General features: G+C 35.3%; 1 long non-coding RNA gene across 2 annotated transcripts; it reads left to right on the top strand.

Annotated features, from left to right (window-relative positions):
• Positions 1 to 946: 946 nt before the first annotated feature.
• Positions 947 to 22646, top strand: LOC138919077 (uncharacterized). Of its 2 annotated transcripts, none has more exons than XR_011428984.1 (4): positions 947 to 5105; positions 5879 to 5964; positions 7834 to 9435; positions 21371 to 22646. It is a non-coding gene; the product is annotated as an uncharacterized lncRNA (long non-coding RNA). The 2 variants fall into 2 exon arrangements; XR_011428983.1 differs by having other exon boundaries at positions 17156 to 22646.
• Positions 22647 to 23837: the final 1191 nt, after the last annotated feature.

Raw genomic sequence — 23837 nt, 5'->3', positions numbered from 1 at the left:
TTTCTGTAACTATCAAGCTTATCGTCATTAGCTCATGCTAGACTTTATTTTTATGTGTTGTGTCTAGCACACTTATGATTGTTTTTAACAATCTGTAAATCTCAGTTTAGTTCAGACAGATAACGTTAAGTGTGACTTCATTTTTGAACTATTCTTTCTCCTTAGTTAACATTACCATTTCTTTAGTTCTCCTTTCTTTTGCATCAGCCTTCTAAGTATAATAAAACCTGAGATATGAGTAAAACACTCTCTTAGATATCTCATAAATCTTTTATATTTTCAATTTTTATTTTTGACCTTAAACTTCTGTTTGAATTTTTAATCATAGTCCTCCCAAATGAGTATTCCAAAAGCATTGTATGATATATTTTTCTTCAAATTCAGAAATGTGAAGTACATTTTTATTCTCTGTATTATGAATTTGGTTTATGTATGTGCATACATGCAAACAGGTATCCCCTAACCACAACCACGTACCTGCTCCTGAGTTACATGTTATTTGTGTCTATACAGAATCAAGAAGTAGGGTTTTGTTACTTTCTCTCTGCTTCACTTGTTTTCACAACCGATAAACTATATAAAAGACTTCACAAAATATTCAAGGGAACACTGTGGAATGAACTGTGGGGCTTCCTATGGCTTCCCATTTATTCAAACAAAAAAGCCACAGGACCGTCGGCTTTCATTGTGAGACCACTGAAGCACTCTAGGAAAGGCACAGAAGCCTAAGAAGCAGTAAAGATTTTTATTTTGTTGTTATTAAAAGAATCCTGGTTAAAGTTTCTGCTCTCTAGCCAGATGATAGCTTGAAATATTCAAGGTGATTATATACATGAAGCAAACTGAGAAATTACAAAGTCACAAGATTATACAGTGAACCCATGAAAAACTATGTGAAACTGTTGAATTAGAAACTATAACTACTACTCATGAAGATTTCCTTATGTGCTAGTTATTGAATTAAGTTTGTTGTGGGTGCCTTCAGTCAATTCTGACTCTAGCGACCCTATGTACAGCAGACTGGAACCCTGCCTGATCTTTTTGTGCCATCCTCTCACCTTCCATCACTGTATCAGACAAGGCTCTGGTGCTATTCATAGGGTTCTAATGACCAGTTCTTTTGGAAGTGGGTGGCCAGTCTTTCTTCCTAGTCTATCTCATTCTAGAAGCTCTGCTGAAGCCTGTCCCCCATGGGTGACCCTGCTGATATTTGAAACACTGGTGGCATAGCTTTCAGCATCACAGCAGCATGCAGTCACCACAGTACGACAACCAAGAGGCAGGTGGTGTGGTTCCCTGACTGGGAAAGGAACCTGGCCTTAATGGTAAGAGCACAGACTCATAACCAATAGATTGAGCAAAGCACTTTTACTGTACTCTCAAATTTAATTTACAGCAAATTCTTTTCTTTGTTTGTTTTCTGAGGAAGATGCACCCTGAGCTAACATCTGTTGCCAATCTTCCTTTTTTCTTTTTATGTGAGCTGCCATCATAGCATGGCCGCTAACAGACAAGTGGTATAGGTCTGTCCCTGGCACCCGAACCCGGGCTGCAAAAGCACAGTGCGTCAAACTTAACCGGTAGGCCACCAGGGCTGACCCTACAGAAAATTCTGATGAGAAGCACTGCACCCCAATTTTACAGTTAAAAAATGCAGCACTGAGAAAGTAAATGACTTGTCCAATTTTACAATTTTTGCAGAAATTCAAATCTAGGTTTATGTGGTCATAAAGCAGATCTTACAATGTCCTCACCTCAATTCCCTCTTATTTTCAGGTATTCTTTGAAGAAAAATTCAAATAAAAGTAAAATATAACATTTTAAACATAAAATAGAGCTTTTCTTACATTGTTCTCTGACTATTTAAATAATAAATTATCCTAAATTAAAGTTTTCAGAAAGGGTTATGATAAACTTGAAATAAAAGACATTGTAATAAAACTGTTTTATGACAATTAATCTAGATTTTGTGTGGCACTGGAACTTTATTTTCTTCTATAAAATTTTTATTTTTGTTCCTCCTTGGCATTTTTTTCTATTAAAATCCAGAAAATGTTGGGCTTCACGAAGTTATTGGCGTCTTAATTTGATCAAAAGCATTTTATTTTTTAATATCAACTATATAGTTTTCAAAACAGGATCTAAACAAAGTCATTTTAGAAATTTGTGAGGAATAGAGACGCAGTACTATGATCTCTGAAATTGGGCCACAATTTTAATTTTTCAAAGCACTTAGTTTTTAAAATAAAATAAAATCACTTAGTTTTTATTTTGGGTAAAATAAAAGGCTCCATAGATATTTCTACTCCTCAGGCAGGGGAGAAAAACACTAATAAACTTTATAATAGTTATAGCAAAAATATTGTTTCTGTAACAAATGAATGGCTTCATTTTCTCAAACTCTAAATACATTGTACGGCCATCAGAAGTAACCTAAGAGAGTTAAATGCAAATATCATTTTAAATATAGCACTTATTGAAAGGACTGTACTTACAGTGTGCCTTTTATACCTATAAATCAAGGGAAACTAAAATCTTCTTGACTATCATTATATTTTTAATGTTAGTAGGAGAGGAACTGATGTGATTAACATATTCAGGCAAGGCCAAATTGAACTTTAAAACTTCTGTTTTATATTTTTATTCAAGTTTGTTCCAACCTTTATAAACTGTCAGCAAATGAGCAAAATAATGAAGATCTGAGGAGTCACAGGGTGTTCTGCAGTGAGTAGAATACTGACCTGGTGATCCACACAGTTTCTCTCACTGACACTTCTACTGCGGGTAGGATCCCATCCAGTTATGTAACACTCTCTGCCTGATCTGTGCCTAATGCACAAGCACACGTAATATACTCGTGGGGAGGATACAGTAAAAAAAGAAGACTGATGATGCGTGATATATAGGGGGAAATTACAAGAATCAATGTTTTTGAATTAGGACAATAGAGCTTGAGCTCAAATGGAGGGTTTGATGATGGATTGAAGAGTGAAGACATTGCAGCAGGTGAGAAGGCAGATTCATGGATACAGATACAGGTAGAATTGCAGAGGTGAACTTTGAGGTTCTGATTTACTTCTGTGATTTTTAAAAAGCAGCCCAGGTGATATAGTGAAAAATCATTGTTGAGAACTATTCTAGGGTCAGCCTATGGGAGGAGAGCCTGAGATTGGAATTAGAGGAGAGTGTCAAGGAATTGAAAAAACAAGCATTGGCTGAACTATTGCTATCTCTAGAAGTTAAGATAGGATTTGTGGTAGGGAGGTAAACAGTGACCCCTGTGCTGGGAAGAGCTGCCATTGTCGGAAGGCAAGAACTTCAAAGGTGCTAAAATCCCCTCAACAGGCTTAGCTTCACTTCACAATTTCAGTGCAATCCTTGCCTCAGTCTAGGTGATAAGTTTTGAAATTGTCTTCACATTACAATAACTTATGGAACATTAAAATAATAAAAACAAAAAGCTAGTGCCGGGTCTCCCCTTGCTTGAGATGCTATTAATTGATCTGATACGGGGTTCAGTCTAGGTATTTTTAAAAGATCCCCATGTGGTTCTAAAGTGCTGCAGGATAGAAAACCCGGCTCTGGGTGAAGGAAATATAAAGCATCAGAAGCACGTTAGTTAAAACAAAACGAAACAGAGAAAGATTTTCGCTGGTTCTTCTGTCATTTTCCGCAGTCACATGCCCACCCTAGTAATCAGAAAATAAAGCATCTATGACCCCTCTCTCCTTCCTTGAATTTCTCGCCTCTTGCCCTCTTCCTCCACCCCTCCTGCTCCTTTTACTGGATGCTATTGCCAACCCCCACTGCAGAGCACATTGTGAATAACTTTTAGATTATTGTGAAGCATTCTCGTACCCACGTTTTTGCCTCCCCCCACCTCCTTCCTTCCTTTTTTTCTTCCTTCGTTCTATGGGCTTCAGGAAAATGCCTCAGTTTAAGATATACTTTAATTCAAATTTTCAGGAACACTAAATTAGACTGCAAAGCTCTGAACATGTGCTCTTTTTCAATACTTCTGTCCCTTTTTGGACTAAAAGCATATATCACCCAGCACTCTGAGCCTAATTCTTCTGTCTGGACCTCCTCACTGCATCCTGAGCACTTGACTTGGCGTACAGCTCTCTAATTCAACCTGAAGAAATCAAATTGGCTTACACTTACATATATGTCACATTTTTCAAGCATTCATTTTAAAAATAAATTTATTCTACTTAAGTGTATTTTGTTTGACATAAAGCTTTGATTATTGTATTTGAATAAGGATCACACCCTCAAATATTAAAAGAAAATTTTCATTGAAAACCTCTTTTAAAATATTTAACACTAAAAAATTTGCTTGATTCTTTTCATGGTGCACTTACCACAGTGAAAATGTGTGAAAACTCATCATTTTAGTTACTGTTTGAGTTTGCAATACCTCCTTGTCCCGTTTGATGAAATGAGTATTTCATGGAGAATCCACAGCAAGAACGATAAAAATGTCCTTACCCTTCCCACAGAAGCTAACATCAAGAAGAGTTTTCAAATATTCCCTCTATGCCATGGAAACACCTAGAGCAAGATCGCTCAAGCTGTGCTGTTTATCTATTTTCACTAGGGCTTTCATTTGATCTTCAGAGAAAGGGGAGGAAGGCTGTGGCATATCACTGGCCCACATTCCCACCTCTAACCAGAGAACCAGAGCTAGTGCAGGGCCACGTGACATTTATTGAATCTACACTTAACATTTTGTTCTTGAGTAAAGAGTTTGGCTATTACAAAATTTTTCTTTTAAAAGTAGAAAATCACTAACTAGAGGCAGATAAGATAGCAAATTGTGAAGAGTCTGCTGAGTACATTGATTATAGACCTGTGTGTGTGTGTGTGTGTGTGTGTGTGTGTGTGGTCCTAAGTTATTAAGATTTTGTCATGAATTCTAGGAACATTTCGGGCTCCACACAGCATAGGCATTGGTCATCACCCTCCTTACAAATTATACACTTATAAATTGTTCTCTCTGTTTATCCTGAGGAAAAGCAGAAGGATGAGCCTATCCATGAAGGGAAGACAGGAAAAAAGATCGAATGCTTTAATCACAGTGTTATCTTGGGGAATTGCTCCAGGTACTTATTTCCTCATAAAGTATCTTTTAATGGAAAGCAACAGGAAAACAACTGATATCTGGTAGTGGATACTGCCGTGAATGATGCATGTATTTCTACTTTTGAGAGAAATGCTGATGATCCAAATAAGTACTATTAGTCCTCAAAATAGAAAACAAAATCTTGTCATGGAATTTTGAAACGTTGTTGAGTCTATTATCCTGACAATAAATGGAACTGATTTTTACAGCAGATATAAAGTTAATATAAAGTTAATATTCTCTTAATAGAGAATATTAAGCTGGAAACTTAAAGCAGCCACCAGAGCTTCAGATGTTTCAGGGAAAAAATAGCTCAAATCCTCCACTTTTTTTATCTGTAGACAGCAGTATTTGTATTTAAGAAAAGAAGAGCTTCTACATTATTGAAACACTTCTGGAAGGGGAAATTTCTCTAAATGTTTTTGTCTAAGATTATTGTTATTTATAAGTTGTACTCCAGTCTAATCATAAAGAAGACTTGAAGTCCACATTAATTTTTCAGTATCCAGCAGGCACTTGAAGACATGTGATTTTCCTTGTGAAACTAAGTAAAAGATTGGCCTAGAGTGGAAAAAATCCTTCTGTGATAAAAATAATATAGAAAGGCTGAATAAAAAGTGAAATATTATGGCGGTCATGATTCTAAACAATGGCATCAAGAATCATAGAAACGCAGGAAATACAGACCCATCATTTTCAGGTTCAGATATTTACAAGTGACTCTGCAGGTCATTGATATGTGGCTATTTTTAGTTTCTTAGGAGGCTTCTGGATGGGAATGAACAACTGGGCTATGGAGGCAGACAACTCAGTTGCTGACCAGCCACCTCACAAAGCATGTAAGCATGATTTTCTCCTTCGTTTCTGCCTTTGCTAAACGTATTGTGATTAGGCTTACATGGCATTTCTTAGTGCAAATGGAATGAAAAAGAAATCCAACTGAAGGGCTGTTTACACTAGTGATGAAGGGTTAGAATTGGAATCTTTTATGCGAAGTTGAATAAATTGAAGTGCAAGAGTTGAATTGTGGGGCAGTTTATGCATATGTTTATATGCATATGTATAATTTTAGACAGTGCCCCAATAAACATAACATTCTTCCTCAATGCATAGATAAAAACGGATGTAAGATGGCTGACTCATTCATTTGATTTCAGGAGATGTTCACAGGAAAGTTGAGACTCTCATGAGACATAATAATTCTGGGTAAAATCAAACTTCCAGGTATTGATTACATGAAGGAGCTGATATTTAGGGCACATAAGCTTGAAAGCACTGATATGAATATACCCTTGCTCAGGAATTACAAGAAAAAACAACTTTATGTGCATAAGGATAAGTTAAGAGAAGAAGAATCATTCTCTGACCATATATTCGAGAGAAATATTCTAATCTAGCAAAGAATCTCTAGAGAGAAGTATAATAAGACATAATACCCTACATATACTGGATGACAAAACCTTCTGAAACATGCACATCTAAGGAAAAACAAGTCAAGGGTACTGATCAGTTTATGGGCAATGGGCCAAAAATTTAAATAGAAAGAAGTTTACTGTATTATTCTACAAACTATAGGTCATTAAGGGGTGAAGAATAGGGACCTGTTATATGCTGGATATAATAAAATAAATGATTAGCTGAAAGTACAAAGTACAAAGTTTCTGTTTTCCTTTAATTGCTTTGGGATCGCAGCAAAGAACAGATATGGTACAGGGTCAGGTGTAAGTCACTTGTGCATCTTAATGTTGCGATGTTTATTTTCCCCTTATAATGTCATATACTTTCAGCCTCTTGACCAAGATACAATACATACATTCAACAGGATCACATTTAGTCTTTGAATATACTGAGTGTGACGTGAGAAGATATTGAATGGAAATTCATAATGAAGAACCATTAGATCAAGGGAGGTCTAAAACATTAAATAATTTTGAAGAGCTCTGTGGAAAGAAAGGAAATTATTTCAAAGGATAACCTCTTAAAAATAAAATACTATATTTCTAAGAGAGCAGATGGTAAAATTATTGAGTACAATGCTTAAACTGAGTTGAAAAAGCTGATTCAAAGGCCACCAAGGAGGAGCTGCTGGCATATCCAGGAAATGGGGTTAAATTTGTCAAAAAAGACAAAACTGCAATTTCAAGAATTAGGAGAAGGTATTTGGGAATCTTTAAAACGTAGTAAACATTTTTTATGCAGTATGCTGTTAACCAGCAGACCATCCAGTTGTGATTTGCTAAGAAAAACAAGCAAACAGAACTTTGAGATCATATCTTTTTCTGATTCCTCTAAAAGTTGCCAATCATAATGCTCTTAAAAATAAAATTTACCTCTTTGTGTATGGCTATTTCCATAAATCACTCATAGCCTCCTCTTCAACCGTCTCCCAAATATTTTCCACCAACTAATTCACTTACACAGGACGATGCAGTCACTTATTAGAATGCCAAGAGGAGATTTGATTCATCCTGCTATTTATCCTTTTTTTTGCAATTTTTCATCAACTTCAGCTATATTTACTGTAAGATCCATTAGGACAAAGAGGTTACTTATTTTTATCACTGGAGTATCCCAAGCACAACATCCTAACACAGACTCCAACACAGAATAAATATTCAAAGAATCTCCCTGGATAAATGAAGTCATAGGTACATAAATATGCATTAAATGCAGACATTATTCTCTTTTTTCTTTATTCTCAATTTCAGCATTATCAACAATGTGATTGTCATGCTTCAGTTTAATGAGCTGAAGAAATATATGGCTCATGCCAGTGCATTGAAGAGTATTAATACCATACTGAGAGATGTAAAAGACTGACGTATCCATTCTCGATAAGTATGAACTGAATAGCCCCTAGTCTCATATGAAAGATAATATAAGCATCAGTTTAATTTCAGAAGCCCATGTATGTGGGTGCATGTATTTGTGTGTATACATATTTATGCAGTGAATTTTTTGAAGGCTCATGTAACTTACAGTATTTAAGATTTTGTTTTTAACAGAAAGATGCTGCAATATTAATTAAGATAAAGAAAAATCAATTTAAAATATATACATTGAGCTTATGTTTCTAGTAATGTGGCAGAGTAAGTATATGAAAGATCCATACTCCTCAAAACAATTGAAAATTCAGACAACAGATAAAAATCACTTTTTTATGAATGGGTGATATAGACAAAATATTAAAGAATCCCCTCTCTGCACCTCCACTCCAAAAAAGAGAAACTGCAAAAAAAATCCAGAGAAGTAAACAAATATTGCTTCAATAAGCTAGTGGTTCCGGTGGGAATATCCACTGATCAACTGTGACCAAAGGCTTTGGTTTCTATAGCCACTTCAGAGGCAAGGGAGCCTGCAGACCAAACAAGATGAGATATTTAGATTAGTGAACCAAGCCCCAAAATAAACTTGAGACCATGGAGATCTAAACCCTCAATGAAATGGTGAACTAGGGGGAAAAATCTATCTTACAAGAGAAGACAGGTTTTCCTGCTAAGTCACCGACAGCTACTAACTACTGCTGATCTATGATCTACTTCATATGCCCTCCTTGCCTCTCTGGCCGTTAATTTTGTAATGTGACAAGACTCAGTAGTTTGACTCCTTTATTTTCTATCCATATTAATTTCCTTGTGGCATCATCCTGTCTGATAAATTACATTATATATAATATAAAAGATATCATATATAGGTGTATATAGTGTGTGTGTAAAATATATATATAATTATTAGAATTGACTTTCAAAATTATATTTTATGCTGTTCTTTTCATGTTGTTGATTTCTGTATAATTACTTTTCAGATTAAAAAGCACCACATTACTATTTGTGTTTTATTTAGTCTCTCCTACATAATGCTGCAGTTTACCTTTATTTCCATTATTATTACATATTTGTGTCTCTTCTGCTGGTGTTTGCATCACGAGAGCAGTATCAAGCCTACTGTTATTCACCAGTGTCCACGGCACACAATAAAAGTTCAATACCATTTTAAAAAATAAATACAGGAATATAAGGAGGATAGTAACCCTGCGTCCACTTGATTAGAATTTGTACCTTCCAAATTATATAAACTCATCTACGTCCAGAGAGGAGGGTGTAGAGTTTTTCTTTGACTCCTACTGTATAGTTCTCTGCACCTTAACCTTTTTATTTGCTCTGAGATCCTGGACCACTCAAGTACAGAAGATAAGACTCCACCTTTTTACTCTACTTTGTAAGTTTATCAGTTCTGTGAAGCAAAACACACAGAAAGGCCTAGCAAGTGACTAACCTAAAAGGAAAAAAGAAACCTACATATTGATAAAAGTAAGCAACAGCAAATCCATCCGACCATTTACATTTTCAAATATTGTTCATCTACATTTTAATTTTTATGTTTGTTTTTACTGCAGTAACATTGGGTTATAACATTATATAACTTTCAGATGTATATCGTCACGTATTTCGGATTCTGTGTAGGTTATATCACGTTCACTACCCAAAGACTAATTACAAGTCATCACCACACCCATGTGCCTAATCATCCTTTTCATCCTCCCCCCTCCCCTTCCCCTCTGGTAACCACCAATCCAATCTCTGTCTCTATGTATTTGTTTGTCGTTGTTTTTATCTTCTACTATGAGTGAGATCACGTGGTATTTGACTTTCTCTCTCTGACTTATTTCACTCAGTATAATACCGTCAAGGTCCATCCATGTTGTCACAAATGGCCAGATTTCATCATTTCTTATGGCTGAGTAGTGTTCCATTGTGTATGTACACCACATCTTCTTTATCCATTCGTCCCTTGATGGGCACCTAGGTTGCTTCCAAGTCTTGGCCATTATGAATAATGCTGTGATGAATGTAAGGGTGCATATATCTTTATGCGTTAGTGTCTTCAAGTTCTTTGGATAAATACCCAGCAGAGGAATAGCTGGATCATATGGTAGATCTATTCTTAATTTTCTGAGGAAATTCCATACCATTTTTCCACAATGACTGCACCAGTTTGCACTCCCACGAGCAGTGTACAAGGATTCCCTTCTCTCCATATCCTCTCCAACACTTGTTATTTCCTGTCTTGTTAATTATAGCCATTCTGCTATACTATACTATAATTAGTATACTGTACTATACTATAATCAGATGATATCTAATTGTAGTATTGATTTGCATTTCCCTGATAGTTAATGATGTTGAACATGTTTTCATGTGCCTGTTGGCCATCTGTATATCTTCCTTAGGGAAATCTCTGTTCAGATCTTTTGCCCATGTTTTAATTGGGTGGTTATTTTTGTTGTTGTTGAGATGTATGAGTTCTTTGTATATATTGGATGTTAACCCCTTATCCAACATGTGGTTTGCAAATATCTTCTCCCAATTGTTAGGTTGTCCTTTTGTTTTGTTGATGGTTTCCTTTGCTGTGCAGAAGCGTTTTAGTTTGATGTAGTCCCATTTGTTTACTTTTTCTTTTGCTTCCCTTGCCCAGTCTGATGTGGTACTTGAAAATATGATGCTAAGACCGATGTCAAAAAGCATGCTGCCTATGATTTCCCTTGTCAGAAATTAGCTCTCCATATATTTGTGGGTTTATTTCTGAGCCCTTGATTCTCTTCCATTGATCTGTGTGTCTGTTTTTGTGCCGGTACCATGCTGTTTTGGTTACTATAGCTTTGTAGTATATTGTGAAATCAGGGAGTGTGATACATCCAGCTTTCTTCTTTTCCCTCAGGATTCCTTTGGCAATTCATAGTGTTTTGTTGTTCCATATAAATTTTACGATTCTTTGTTCTATTTCTGTGAAAAATGTTTTTGGAACTTTGATCAGGATTGCTTTCAATCTATAGATTGCTTTAGGAAGTATGGACATTTTAACTATATTAATTCTTCGAATCCAAGAGCACGGAATATCTTTCCATTTCTTTGTGTCTTCTTCAATTTCCTTCAACAATGCTCTATAGTATTTGGTGTACAGATCTTTCACCTCTTTGTTTAAGTTTATTCCTAGGTATTTTATTCTTTTTGTCGTAATTGTAAATGGGATTGTATTCTTAATTTCTCTTTCTTCTTCTTCATTGATAGCGTATAGAAACACAACTGATTTTTGTATGTTGATTTTGTATACTGCGACTTGACTGTATTCATTTATTATTTCTGAAACTATTTTAGTAGATTCTTCATGGTTTCCTATATATAAAATCATGCCGTCTGCAAATAGTGAGAGTTTCACTTTGTCCTTTCCAATTTGGATCCCTTTTCTTTCTTTTTCTTGCCTGATTGCTCTGGCTAAGGACTTCAAATACTATGTTAAATAAGAGTGGTGACAGTGGGCATCCTTGTCTGGTTCCTGTTCTTAGAGGGCTAGCTTTCAGTTTTTCTCCACTGAGAATGATATTAGCTGTGGGTTTGTCATATATGGCCTTTATTATGTTGAGGTATTTTTATTCTATATCCATTTTCTTTAGAATTTTTATCATAAATGGATGCTGTATCTTGCCAAATGTTTTCTCTGTATCTATTGAGATGATCATGTGATTTTTTATTCATTTTGTTAATGTGGTGTATCACATTGATTGACTTGCAGATGTTGAGACCCATCCAGGAATCTCATCCCTGCATCCCTGGAATAAATACCACTTGATGATGGTAAAAGGTCTTTTTATTGTATTACTGTATTTGGTTTGTCAATCTTTGTGCTGTCCTTACCTGGTTTTGTTATCAGGGTAATTTTGGCCTCATAGAAAGTGTTAGGAAGCGTTCCATCTTCTTTGATTCTCTTACATAGTTTGAGAAGGATAGTTATTAAGCCTTCATTGAATGTTTGTTAGAATTCTCCAGAGAAGCCATCTGGTACTGGACTTTCATTTTTTGGGAGGTTTTTGATTACTTGTGTTTGGTCTATTCAAATTCTCTAATTCTTCTTGATTCAGTTTTGGGAGGTTGTATGAGTCTAAGAATTTATCCATTTCTTCTAGGTTATCCAATTTGTGGGCATATAGTTTTTCATAGTATTCTCTAATGACCCTTTTTATTTCTGCAATATCTGTTGTAATTTCTTCTCTTTCATTTCTAATTTTATTTATTTGATCCTTCCCTCTTTTTTTCTTGGTGAGTCTGGCTAAGCATTTGTCAATTTTGTTTATCTTCTCAAAGAACCAGCTCTTAGTTTCATTGATCCTTTTTACTGTTTTTCATTTTTAGTCTCGATTCCATTTATTTCTGCTCTGATTTTTATTATTTCCCTCCTTCTGCTGACTTTGGGCTTGTTTGTTCTTCTTTTTCTAGTTCTCTTTGGTGCATTTTAAGGTTATTTATTTGAAATTTTTTTTGCTTGTTGACATGGGCCTGTATTGCTATGAATTCCCCTCTTATGACCTCTTTTGATGCATCCCATAGGAGTTGGTATGTTGTATTTTCATTTTCGTTTGTCTCCAGGTATTTTCTAATTTTGCCTTTGATTTCCTCATTGATCCAATGGTTGTTCTATAGCATGCTATTTAGTCTCCACATATTTCTGACGTTCCTAGTTTTTTTCTCATGATTGATTTCTAGCTTCATAGCATTGTGGTCAGAAAAGATGATTGGGGGTGATTTCAATCTTCTTAAGTTTATTGAGGCTTGCCTTGTTTCCCAACATATGGTCTCTCTTTAAGAATGATCCATGTACACTTGAGAAGAATTTATATTCTGCTGTTTTTGGATGGAATGCTCCCCATGTATCTATTAAGTGCATTTGATCAAGTGTTTCATTTTAATCTACTATTTCCTTGTTGACATTTTGTTTGAATGATCTGTCCATTGATGTAAGTGGGGTGTTGAGGGCCCCTACTACTATTGTGTTACTGTTAATTTCTCCCTTTGGGTCTGTTAATAATTGCTTTATATACTTTGGGGTCCCTGTATTAGGTGCATATATATTAATAAGTGTTATGAGCTCTTGGTGGAATGTCCCTTTCATCATTACATATTGCCCCACTCTGTCTCTGATTGCCTTTTTCAACTTGAAGAATGCGTTGTCTGATGTAAATATGCTAACTCCTACTTCCTTTTGTTTGCCATTAGCTTAGAGTATTATCTTCCATCCCTCCACTCTAAGCCTATGTTTGTCTTCAGAGCTGAGATATGTTTATTGGAGGCAGCACATTGTTTGGTCTTATTTTTTAATCCCTCCAGCTACTCTACATCTTTTGATTGGAGAATCAATCCATTTTCATTTAGAGTCATTATTGATATATGAGCACTGAATACTACCATTGTATCTCTTGTTTTCTGGTTGTTCTCTTTATTTGTTGTTTCTCTTTCTTTGTATTCCTGACTACCATTTCATTTCAGTAGTTTTCTGAAGACGTTTTTCTCCATTTTCTCTCTTTTTATGAACTGTGGCTTCTTCTCTGATTTTTGTTTAGTGGTTACTGTGAGGATTGTATAAAAGATGGCATTGATGAGATAGTCCCTTTTCTCATAGCCTGTTATCTCCATTAACCTAAGCAGGTTCCTTCCCTTTCCTCTCCACTTCTGAGTTATTGTTACAAATTTCTCTGTTTTTTATGATGTGAGTTTGTGACTATGTTGAAGCATTTACCATTACTCTTGATGTTTTCTTTCCCTTTCTCATTTAATTTATAATTCAGTCTTTGCCTCTCTGTTCTGACAGAGAGCTGCAGTTTTCTGTCTATTTATCTCCTTGCTCAGAGCTTTGTAGACCTTTGTCTTTTTGTTTCAGTGTGAGGGCATCTTTAATTATTTCTTGTAGGGGAAGTCTAGTGGCAATGAACTTCCTCAGCTTTTGTTTATCTGCAAGAGGTTTTATTTCTCTATCATATCTGAATGAAAGTTTCATTGGTTATTTTTATATAAAGTTATTTTCTTCTGCCTTGCTGCTCTTAATATTTCTTCCTTGTCATTGGCTTTTGCCATTTTTACTATTTATGCCTTGGATAAAGTCTTTCAGCATTGGTGTGATTACATACTCTATTAGCTTCATATACTTTTAAATCTGGAAACTCCTTTAAATTGGGAAAGTTCTCAGGTATTATTTGTTCAAACAAGCTCTCTGTTCCTTTTTCACTCTCTTCCCTCTGGAATACCTATAATCCTTTTGTTGCTTTTCCTAGTTGAGTGGGATATTTCTTGAAGAATTTGTTCATTTTTAAAATATCTTGGTTCTGTCTCCTCCTCCACCTGTAGAATGACTATATTTTTATCCTCTAAATCAATAATTCTTTCCTCTATAACATCTGCTCTATTTCTTAAGGGTTCTGGATTATTTTTTATTTCACTAATTATGTTTTTCATATCCAGGATTTCTGCTTGATTCTTTTTTATAGTTTCAAGCTCTTTACTGAAGATATTCATTTTATTTCTGATCTCATTATATTGTCTTTTGGAGTTCTCTTGTAAATCATTGAGTTTCTTATGAGATAGATTTTTAATTCTCTGTCATTTAGATTGTAAATCTCTGTGCCTTCAGGGTTGATTTCTGAAGAATTGTAATTTTCCTTCTGGTCTAAATTATTGCTGAATTTTCTCATGGTGTTTGACCAACTAATTTTTTGTCAGGGCAATTGTGGTATTATTAGGTTGCAGATTCCACCTGTTACTGCTAGGGGGAAGCAGAAGAAGAATTTCTGGCCACCACCCCTTCTGCTGGAAGCTGTGGGGGTAGTGTCGGCACTTGCCCTGGCCTGGAGTGGGTTCAGGCTGTTGTGTGGACTGTGCTTGGCAGGTGGGCCTCCTACTGGACTGATCTATGGCCACTTTTTGGCACTTCAGTGGCACGGTGGTCTCCCTCTCCTCATGGGGAAAGTGATCACGTGCAGGCCAACGGTTGCTACTGCCTCTTCCCACAGCCACCCCAGGACATGCTCCCTCCTTTGGTGCTTAGCAGGACTATGGGTGCCTGTGCAGGTCCGGAGTGTGCTTTCCCCAGCATTTTGACCTGCTGCACCCTCTGCTTGTGGTCTGGGGAGCTGTGCTTGATGGACTGGGCTTCTTCACTGGGACCAAGCTTGGGCCACTCCTTAGTGCCATAGGTGCTTAGTGGGCTCCCTCTCCCTGCTGGGAAAGTGATCGTGAGTGGGATAATGGCTGCCACTGCCTTTTCCCACAGCCACCCCAGGACACGTTTCCTCTTTTGGGGTTCAGCAGTACTATGGGTGCCTGCACAGGCCTAGAGTGTGCTTGCCCCAGCCTGCAGATCTGGGCCTCTGCTCATGGGCCAATGTGCTTGGTGTGTGGGGCTTCTTTGCTGGGACTGAGCTAGGGAAGCTCCTTGGTGCCACAGGTGCATGGCAGGCTCCCCCTCCCCACTAGGAAAGTGATCATGAGTTGGCTAAAGCCTGCCACTGACTCCTCCTACTGTCACCCCAGTGCGTGTTTCCACTTTCTGCTCACTTGTACCAGGTGGAAAGTATTTGTCTGCAAGCACAGGGCTACCAGGGGAGAGCAGGGAGTGCTCACCTATCTCTGCCACTTACTGGGTGGCCAGTCCATCCAACCTCAGGTGTAGAGCTGGGTGTGTCTCTCAGGCATCCTCTTGTGCTTCATAGGATTCCACCATTGGTCAGTGAATGTCCATTTAGTGATAGTTAAAAATGGGGAGAGACAAAGGGAACGTTTAACTCTGCCATGTTGCTGATGTCACTCCAGTTTTTATTCTTAATATACTATGAAATGTGATTTATTTTGAGTGGAAGACATTTACTATTAATTGCTGCAATTAATTATTATAATTACTAACTATTAATAATACACAACTTTGCAGTGAAAATTTTTCAAGGATCAATAAAGATAAAATAACCATAGAGCATATGGAGAACTGCAGTATCAAAGTTCAGAGCTTTTGGGGCTTTTATTGTTAAAATATACTTTATTTCTGAAACAATAGGTTATATGTAACATCAAGGCAACTTGAAATACATTCTTTTCTTTCTTTTTTTAGTGAGATATAATTGACGTATGACATTTTGTAAATTTAAGGTGTACAACGTGTTGATTGAAGGCATTTATACATTGTAATGTGATTATCACCGTGGGGTTAGCTCATACCCTGTTTCACGTCACATGATTATATTTTTGTGGTGATAAAATTTAAGATCTAGTCTCTTGCAACTTTAAAGTATATAATACAGCATTGTTGACTACAATCACAATGCTGTACGTTATCTCCCCAGAACTCGTTCATCATCTAACTGGAAGTTTGTGCCATTTTAGCAGCCTCTCCCTATCCCCCCCTCCCCCCAGCACCTGGTAACCACCATTCTACTCTCTGTTTCTATGAGTTCAGCTTTTTTAGAGTCCACATACAAGTGATAAATCATTGAAAATATAGATGTTATAATTGAACCAGTTGAGCAAGGTTTCATTATCTGTATTTTTCTCATTACTATTATTTCTTATCAAATTTCCACAACCCAGAGCCAGGAAAAAGATCATGGCTATTCCATAAAAATCTCCACCTTATTTTTAAACAATAGTTGCAGAACTGTAAAATTATGGAAATTTGCTTCATATACCTCCTAATTTATATTTAACTATCTTTCCTTTTTTTCCTTTAAGGAATTCAACTTGAATTTGCCATCTTTACTTTCCAAGGTTCTTAATAGGCATTAAACGAATGTATTCATGTTAAAGAAAAATAGTAAATTGAGAATTTTTATTAATTTTTACTATTTTTAAGTAATATTCCTAGAGGGAAATTTAGACAAATTATTTTCTATATCTAATATAGATCTAAGTAATAAACTAGCTCAGAATATTCTCTTTTTATAATGTGTGAAATACAGATTAAATTTTACATAGATTAATTGGAAAATATAAATATAAACCAAAAATTATTTTTGTTAAAATGAACTACTTTCATATATCATGTTTTTAACCTTGGTTCAAATAATAGTAAATCCAGAAGATATTCTAAAGTAGATGTTATAATGTTCTTAAACTTTTGAAAGGAGAAACATCTTGCCTTTTTCAAAGTATTCCTGTTTAATACTACACATATTTGTAGTATTTGTGTTCAGCAAGTGACACCTTTTGTCACTTTTAGAGGAGGAGTCCCACTCCAGCAGGAGCAGCAATCCCAGGATGTCAACTCACTTCATGGTTTGGGGTCACCAAGAAAGGTAAAAGTCACCAGGAACTGGTGATGGAACAGTGCTTTACTCACACTGGGAAGAGACAGAGTGAGATCAGCTTGTACAATGAGCCTGGGTCCCCAGTGGCCAGCAGGTCTTGCCCCACTGCCAACACAGTGTGATGGTCTGCAAGCAGCCCCCCTCCTGCTGCAAGCAAAGGATCCCATCCTTCCCTGGTGGGGTTCACATACCGAAGGCTGGGACTGTGCCTGAGAGCTATCTGAAGCACAAGCTTAAGCAAGACAAAGAAGCACATCAAGCCTGGAATAGGGAAAGAGACTCTCAAGCAAGGCCCTATGTCTAGCAAATGCTGTGAGGGCTCACCATCTCTTTTGCAAGGAAATGTTCCAGGCCCATTACAGGGCCATGCAAAGGTCAAAAGACTGCACACACAAGACTGCCTTTTTCAGCAATTTGCAATCCAAAAATATTTATAAACATGATGTGTATAATAAAAGAGTACTAATTCAAAAATAGTTAATAATTTTCTTAAAATATTTTGCATTTCTCCTTTTCTTTAAAGCACCTGGTTTGGGTTATTATAAATCATATTTATTTAAACTACATTATTTGCTTTATTAGTTAAAAGATTCAGCATACTATTAATTCAGTGCTGATGAAATCTACATTTTCTTTTACAATATTATTGTCTATATTCATTATACTGTGCATTAGATCTCTATGGCTGATTTACTACTCATTTCAAGTTTGTACACTTAAATACCATCAGTCTTATCCCCCCTTCCCTGGGTAGGCCACCCTTTTACTCTATTTTTTAGAGGTTTAACCTTTTTTAGATTCCTCATATAAGTGATATCCTACAGTACTTGTCTTTCTGTGACTGACATCTTGCTTAGCTTGGTGTGCTTAAAGTTTATACAAGCTGTGGCAAATGGAAGGATATCCTCCTTTCTTATGGCTGAACAATATTCCATTGTGTATGTGTACCACTTCTTTTTTGTCTATTCATCCATGATGGGCATTTGGGTTGTTTCCATATCTTAGCTATTGTGAACAGTGCTGCGATAAACGTGAGCATGCATATATCTCATCAAAATGCTGTTTTCATTTCCTTTGGGTGTACAGCCAGAAGTGGAATTGCTGGATTATATGGTAGATCTATTTTTAACTTTTTGAAGACCTTCCATTATGTTTGTCATCGTAGTTGGACCAATACACATTCCCAAGACCTATGTATAAGGGTTCCCTTTTCACCACATCCTTGCCAGCACCTGTTGTCTCTTGTCTTCTTGATGATAGCCATTCTAATAGGTGTGAGGTGATGTCTCACTGTGGTTTTGATTTGCATTTCCTTGATGACTGGTGATGTTGAACATCTTTTCATGTGTCTGTTGGCCACTTTTATTTTTGAAAAATGTCTATTTTGATCTTTTGCCCATTTTTAAAAATCAAATTTTCTGAGTGTTTTTTGTTATTAAGTTGACTGAGTTCTTTGCATATTTTGGATATTAATCCTTATTAAATATATGGCTTGAAAAGATTTCCTTCCATTCTGTAGGTTGTCTTTTCATTTTGTTGATTGTTTCTTTTGCTTTGTGGATGCCTTTGATTTGATGTAGTCCCATTTGTTGATTTTTGCTTTTGTTGTTTGTCCTTTTGGTGTTGTGTTTAAAAACTTACTGCCAAGACCAATATCACTGAGTTGCTTCCCTGCATTTTCTTCTAGGAGTTTTATGATATCAGGCCTCATATTTAAGTCTTTGATCCATTTCAAATTAACCTTTGTGAGTGGTGTGAGATAGGGGTCTAATTTCATTGTTCAGCATGTGTTTCTTCAGTTTCCCCAGCACCTTTTATTGGAGACTATCCTTTCCCCATTGGGTATTCTTGGCTCTCCTGTTGAATATTAGTTTTCTGGATATACTGGGATTTAGTTTTGGGTCATCTATTCTGTTCCATTGGTCTATATGTCTGTTTTTGTGCCAGTACTACACTGGTTTTATTAACATGGCTTTGTAGGATGGTTTGAAATCCAAAAGTGTGATCCTCTGGCCTTGTTCCTTTTTCTCAGGATTCTTCGGCCATTTAGGGTCTTTCGTGGTACCATGCAAATTTCATGATTGTTTCCTCTATTTTCGTGAAGAATGCCTTTGGTATTTTGATGAGGACTGCATTGAATCTGTAGATGGCTTTGAATAGTATGGCCATTTTAACAGTATTAATTCTTCCAACCCATGGACATGGGATGTCTTTTCATTTGTTTGTGTCTCTTCAATTTCTTTCAGCAGAGTCTTGTAGTTTCATTGTACGAATCTTTCATTTCCTTGGTTAAATTTATTCCCAAATATTTTATTGTTTTTGATGCTATTGTGAATGGGATAGTTTTCTTTATTTCGTTTTCAGATGCTTAATCATAAATGTAAAGGAATGCAATTGATTTGTGTATGTTGATTTTGTATGTTGCCATTCTACCAAAATTGTTAATTAATTACAACCATTTTGGGGCTGAGTTTTGAGGGTTTTCTATATATAAGATCATATCATCAGCAAACAGTGACAATTTTACTTCTTCCTTTCTGATTTGGATGCCTTTTATTTCTTTGTCTTGCCTAATTGCTCTAGGTAGGACTTCCTGTACTATATTGAATGTGAGTGGTGAGAATGGAGATCCTTGTATTGTTTCTTAGAGGAAATAATTTCATTTTTTCTCCACTGAGTATAATGTTAGCTGCAGGTTTGTTGTATATGGTCTTTATTATGTTGAGGTATGTCCCTTCTATACCTGATCTGTTAAAGGCCTTTCTCATGAAAGGATGTTGTATTTTGTCAAATGCTTTTTCTATGTCTATTGTGACGATCATGTGATTTCTATCTTTCATTTCATTGATGTGCTGTATTACATTTACTGGAAATATGCATTTTGATATATTAATGTTTTATCATTTAATACAATTTGTAAGCAATTGCATAGACATTTACAATCCCAAATGTTTGTAAAATAAATATATAATATAAAATTAAATTATATATTATGTACAGTATAAAATATATATATTTGTGTGTGTCTGTGTGTCTGTGTACACTTCATACTCATTGTCAACTTTGTCTTAATCATACCATCTAATTGCTTAGATGGGGAGAACCCTTATGTAAGAGAATAAGCTGATGTTACTAACTTATATGTATTTATGCCTTCTGAGATCGTATAAAAAATAGCACATATACTCCCTGGCCTGTCTGAGTTGGTTGTACAACTTATGCATATAAGGTTTTCCCTCCATAATTGTTTTCTTGATAGAAAAAAAGAGAAAAACTAATTCTACATTCAGCCTTTGTTCTTCTTCATTTAGTCATGCAATACGTGAGCGTAAGTACTAGTGATAAAGCATTTATTCTTCTTCAACTTCTGCACCAATTATTTTTCCTCAGTTCTTACATTCTTATGTTGTTTCAATTCAAAATATACTGACAGATTCACAATGCAAACTTAGTCTTTGTTTATCTAGTTATAGATATTCAAAACTACCAGAATAGTCAGATGGTACTTCAAATGCACATGAATAGTATAAAACATCTTTTCTTATCTAAAAAGCTTTTTTTGTGGTCATAAAATTCTTTATTTTGATTACTTCAATTAAAAGAGAAAATAAAAAATATTTTTGGTGTTTTGACAACGTTGGGAAGGTAATTCTAAGTTGTAATGATAAGCAATAACAATAAAAGTATATTTGGAGAAACATAGGAATGGTTTAGCCTCAGGTGTATATAGATGAATAGCATAAGCTGACACATTGAAGACATTGATAGATCTCTATCTTTCTAAGTCAAGATATGCATTTAATTTTTAAAAATCTGCATTATATTATTACTTTAGTGAAGCTGTAATTTCAGTGAGAAGTACATTAAATAACCTCAAACAATATATTTCATTATGCTGAATTAGCTTCTTTTCTACCTATTTTGACTTTTTCAGCTTGACCTTAAACTACAGAGAGTAACTACAAATTTAAGAACATAAATAGAATACTACAATGATAACAATTATCAGGTCTATTAAGGAGAATTATAATAAACAACAAGCATATTTTGTGTTATTTATATGCGTCAATGAGTCAGATAAAATACCCTCAAAAAACCTGTCAGCTATTATTCTTATCAATTTATAGATCAGATGCCATAGTTGGATGACGGATAAGCGATCTGTTGACCTTCTCAGGGCTGGACAACGAGCTGGAAGTTGAATGCACTTCGGTCAAATTCCAGACCCAAGTTCTTTGCAGCATGCTGTTCTCTTAATAATGCAATCTTTTAGTTCTCAATCATTTGTTTCATGTTTCTGTATAAACAATGTATGATAAAATTAATCACTCTTTCGGAGAAATGAGGGCTGGTGGAGAATAAAACATTTAATACACCTTAGAACGAAAGTTCTTTATTCACGTCTTCTCTTCTTATCCTTCCTAAGAATTATAAATGTTGAAATGAATATTTATTAGTGTAAATTATTTGTGAGAATTTTTGAGAATGTGTTTTAAACTTGCTTTTTCGTCTAAAACCAAAGACAAAAATACATTGCTACCTTCTATAACCTGTCAGCAACTCGAAGTTTATTATCATTTATAACTGAGTATTTAATGTTACATGCATTGTAGAGCTTAGGTAGAAATCTATGTTTTAACACAAATTTGAAAATGTAACTCTAAAAGTCAAATCCTGGTTCAATTAAATAATTTAAAATATTAATTTGGGATATACTATATAGATCTGTGTTTTAGGTATAAATCAGGAGTAACAACAATGATTAAATATGAAAGCATACTAATTTCTGAAATCACGCATAGGCAATAAATAGTGCAATAAAATATTTAAATATCTAAAAATGAGAAAATTTAAGGTAGAATCCGTATCTCTAGAATCAGTATCTTGAACTCCCTAATCTCATCATATTTTGTTTCTCCACTGAGCAGCATGACCCTCATGGCCTGATTAGGGTTGCAGGCATTTACGTTTGATACACTAGAGGGCGGGGATTCTGTTTTGTTTATATTTCCTTGGGCATCACTCCAGCAGGAGTCTTGCTCAAAATTGCTACCAAGCAAGAATCTGACATGTGGAATATCAGTCTCATTCCAGCTTTGAGAGTGAACATTCAAGGAGGTTTCTTATACGCCTTTGTATTCGGTAGCCAACTGTTCTTGGGTTCTGGTGTGGAGTCAAATATTCTTAGATTCTAATGTTTAAATGATACCAAGAGTTTTCTTCTCAATCTGAGAAACCAAGAAACTGTGGCCTTCCAATGTCAAAGTGTTTTGCTGGGTCAAATACCTTAAAATCTGTACAAACCAGTTAATTGAGCACAGCTCAAGAATACTTATGATTTTCTATCTACAGAGGCATTGCTACTTTGATATATGTTCTCAAATAAAAATGCCTCATGTGGCAGCTCAGTGTGTTATTTTTATACTTGTGTTTCTAATGTTTTGAATTTTTTAAATGTCTCTATGTGTGGTGTCTAAAATAAAACTTTACTTGAATTGCTGTGTAAAAATCTAGATCGCACTTGTCAAAATGGTCAAGAAGTGTGTTCCTTGATTTAAAAAAAGCTTATACATTATATTTATTTTTCAAGAACATTTCAAATCTCCACTTGATCATGCCTTATATGGACTTATGTTTTCTCCTCACTATTTTTCTTAAATTTTTGTACATTTGATTTATGTGGTTTTAAGATAATTTACTTTGAATTTTAATTTTTATTCAAATTCTAGAATATGGGTACCATAGGATCTCATATTTGTAAATCCAAGCAAACACCATGTGTCAAGATATCCTAATTAGAACAGAACACTTTGTTTTTAATTGTACAAGTTGTTTTTCTTAAGTAATGAATAGAGAAAACTTGACGTGGCAGATGGTGGGTGGGTGGACCCCCTGTAGGCACAAACTATCTTGGAAAACTAGAAGCCGTGGAGAAGGATTCTGGATAAATTGGCATTTGAGAGGATGATCTGTCGACAAAGAGGTTGGTGTGAAATCAGGAATTTGAATCCAATCTTGATGGAACTCAAATACTGTTTCTTAGAATTGGGTTACTGTTTTAAGCATGATGATTGAACACTTACTTTGTTATATGCTGTGTTTTCATGATTAATAGCTTTTGAGATAGTTATCCATCATCCATACTTCTTGCATTCACTTGTTGACTAGAGAAGCTTTGCAAAAGACAGTGCTTGTAAATATATTTATTTGGTATAAAGAAGTGTTTTCAGTGTTTTATATGTTTAAATATGTTAGGGAAATGGAGAGTTGCTAAAGTACATACAGACAGAAGAAATATGAATACATAGACACATACATATATATCTATACGCAAAAGTTTAAGGTAAAATAATCCAGATATGACAGTAAAATTTTGGTCTTACTAAGATTAATCAGGTGTCATATTTTTAATCTTGATACTTTCTCAGTATTTTACAATATAGGAAGAAACAGTGTTACCTATATCATATATGGCATGTATGTATATTAAATGAGACAATATATGTAAAGGTCTTCAGTCAGTGGCTTTCATATTATACATACTCAGCAAGTGGTGCTCATCATTATTAATAAGAAGACTGAAAGGCTAAAATA

Source organism: Equus caballus, chromosome 19 (assembly GCF_041296265.1).
Source record: "Equus caballus isolate H_3958 breed thoroughbred chromosome 19, TB-T2T, whole genome shotgun sequence".
Taxonomy (NCBI): Eukaryota; Metazoa; Chordata; class Mammalia; order Perissodactyla; family Equidae; genus Equus; species Equus caballus.
The sequence above is the reverse complement of the archived record's forward strand: the minus strand, read 5'-3'. Positions and strand labels throughout refer to the sequence as shown.